This window comes from Microtus ochrogaster, chromosome 1, assembly GCF_000317375.1.
Source record: "Microtus ochrogaster isolate Prairie Vole_2 chromosome 1, MicOch1.0, whole genome shotgun sequence".
Classification (NCBI taxonomy): domain Eukaryota; kingdom Metazoa; phylum Chordata; class Mammalia; order Rodentia; family Cricetidae; genus Microtus; species Microtus ochrogaster.
The window spans coordinates 58895873-58899018 of NC_022009.1; positions in this window are offsets into that span (position 1 = coordinate 58895873).

The following is a 3146-nucleotide window of genomic DNA, read 5'->3' on the forward strand; positions in this document are numbered from 1 at the left end:
CTCCCTCCCTCCCTCCCTCCCTCCCTTCTTTCTTTCTTTCTTTCTTTCTTTCTTTCTTTCTTTCTTTCTTTCTTTCTTTCTTTCTTTCTTTGTAGTAATAGGGAGCTGCGGGGCTGCGTCCCCAGCACCCCAGCCACCTGGCTAGCTTATTCCCCAAAATAATTACATGGACACTGTATTCTTTTAATCACTGCTTGGCCCATTTCTATCTAGCCTCTTCTAGGCTAACTCTTGCACCTGGACTAGCCCATCTCTAATAATCTGCTGTAGCCCACAAGGTGGCTTACCAGGGAGATTCTAGCCGACGTCCATCCTGGGTCGGAGTTTCATCACATGTGTCTCGGAGAGCAGAGCTATCCCCGCGTCCGCCCAGGAGAGGGGAGCATGGCATCTCTGAGCTCACTTCCTCTTCCTCCCAGCATTCTGTTCTGTTTACTCCTCCCACCTATGTTTTAACCTATGAGGACCAAGCAGTTTCTTTATTACTTAACCAATGAAATCAACAGATTGATATATGACACTCCCACATCATTTCTTTCTTTCTTTCTTTCTTCTTTGTGTATGATGATATGGGATGTTCTTCTGTATATGTGTTGCTTTTAGTAGCTGATGATTTTGGCCAATGCCTTAGCAGAATAAAGTCAGGTGGGAAGGCAGAGTCAGAGAGATGCCATGTAGATGACAAAGAAGCCAGAGACGCCATGTAGCTGCTGAAGGTGACAGATGCTGGAATCTTACTGGTAGGCCACAGCCTCGTGGTGATACATTGATTAATACAAATGGGTTAATTTTAGATGTAAAGGTTAGTTAATAAGAATCCTGAGCTAATAGGCCAAGCAGTGTTGTAATTATGTAGTTTCTGGGTGATTATTCAGGTCCAGGTGCTGAAACAAATGAGCAGTCTCTATTTACAGTATGGTATATGTGTGTACAGGAAGCAGGGGAGAAAGCTAGAACTTGATTTTATTGTCTCCCCCCCTTTTTTGCTTTATATCTAAAAGCCACTTATGAGTGAGTACATATAATATATGATTTTTGTCTTTCTGGGTCTGGGTTACCTCACTCAATATGATGTTTTCTAGCTCCATCCATTTGCTTGCAAATTTCAAGATGCCATTATTTTTTTCTGCTGTGTAGTACACCATTGTGTAAATGTACCACATTTTCCTTATCCATTCTTCAGTCGGGGGCATTTAGGTTGTTTCCAGGTTCTGGCTATGACAAACAATGCTGCTATGAACATAGCTGAGCACATGTCCTTGTGGCATGATTGAGCATCCTTTGGATATATACCCAAAAGTGAAATTGCTAGGTCTTGAGGAAGATTGTTTCCTAATTTTATGAGAAATCGCCACACTGACATCCAAAGGGACTGTACCAGTTTGCACTCCCACCAGCAATGCAGGAGTGTTCTCTTTACCCCACAACCTCTCCAGCATAAGTTGTCATCAGTGTTTTTGTCTTGGCCATTCTTATAGGTGTAAGATGGAATCTCAGAGTTGTTTTGATTTTCATTTCTCTGATGGCTAAGGATGTTGAGCATTTCCTTAATTGTCTTTTAAGCACCTCATTTTGAGGGAGGCTCTCTCACTGAACCTGGAGCTCCCTGTTTTAGCTAGAGCAGCTCCCAGCAAGTCCAAGGGTTCTTCCTATCTCTGCTTCCCTTCCATGAGTAGTCATGCTTACACGAACATGTCCCCAACCTCCTATAAACGTAATTTCTTACTTTTAGTTCAGTCGATTGTACTGATGTTTTACTTTAATGGCTGTGGGTTTTTTAAAATCTTATTTATAAACATCTTTCTTAACCATAGAAAATTCAGATATTTGCCTTGATTTTCTTCTAGAAGTTTTATATTTTAACTGTTTGGTTTGGGACTTTTATCCTGGAGTTGATGTTGGTTTGTGGTTGAAGTTCAATGTAGCAAATCTTTTTCTGCTTGCTAGTTCCCAAATAATGACACAGAGACTCCTTATGAATTATGAAAGCTCACCAGTTAGCTTCGGCTTGTTCCTAACTAGCTCTTACAACACAAATTAACCTGTATTCTTTTTAATCTATGTACTACCATGTGGCTTTTACCTCTATCCCATTTTGAGTGTTTGACTTGGTCCTCATCTATCTGGCTTCTCCATCCTTCTTCCGGCATTCTCTCTGCCCTAAAAATTCTGCCTAGCTATTGGCCATTTAGCTTTTTATTAAACCAATCACAATGACATATTTTTACATAGTGTAAAAGATTATTCCACAATAGTCTAATTTTACTTTTTTTTCCATATTGATTATCACGCCACCACTACTTAATGAAATATCTGTATTTGTGAGCCATTTTTAGAGTTACTATTACCTTTGCTCTGCTATAAGATATACTGAAGAGTATTAAAATTCTAAAGAATCCCTCTAACTAGCTAACAGTTCAGGGACTAGCTCACTTCAGAAGGCAAATAGTCAGTTCCAGCAAGGAGCGTATAGGGTGGAGAACCTTTTTACCAGATGAACATGGAAGAAAAGCAAAGTAAATATTTGGTTAATGTGAAGTAGCCTTAATTAGGTCAATCCAGCGGAAAGTACCTAGCGAGATGTTAGTGGGCGTTTCCGGTGACTGAGCTGGAATTGGGAGTTGCTTAGAACCCCAGGGCCCTGAAGCAAGCCAGCCTAATAGTTTCCCATACATGTTAACCGAAGCTCTGTGCTGGACCCCACAAATGAGATCGCTCCAGTGTCTGTGACTTTATAGACAGCCTTGTCATGGGTAGAACACACTATCTCACCTTTATCAGAGTATTTCCTCTGCCTTTGGCCTTTCTAGCTACATTTTAGAATCAGCTTTCATGTCCTGCAAACAAAAAAAAGGGCAAGATTTTATTTTGGTTGTCTCAATTTGGGAAAAATGGATGTCTTTACATAATTGAATTTTCTGACCCATGCACATGATATTTATCTACTTTTATCTAAAAAAATAAAGATTTATTTGCTAGAGTTTTGTCTTAGTTACTTTTCTGTGCTGTGGCAAACTGCCATGACCAAGAGTAGCAATGTTGTAGGAAGAGTTTGTTTTGGCTTATGGTTCCAGAGGGTGAGTTCATAATTGTGTGTGTGTATGTGTGGGGGGGTGCATGGCAGCCTCTCCCTCCCTCCCTCCCTC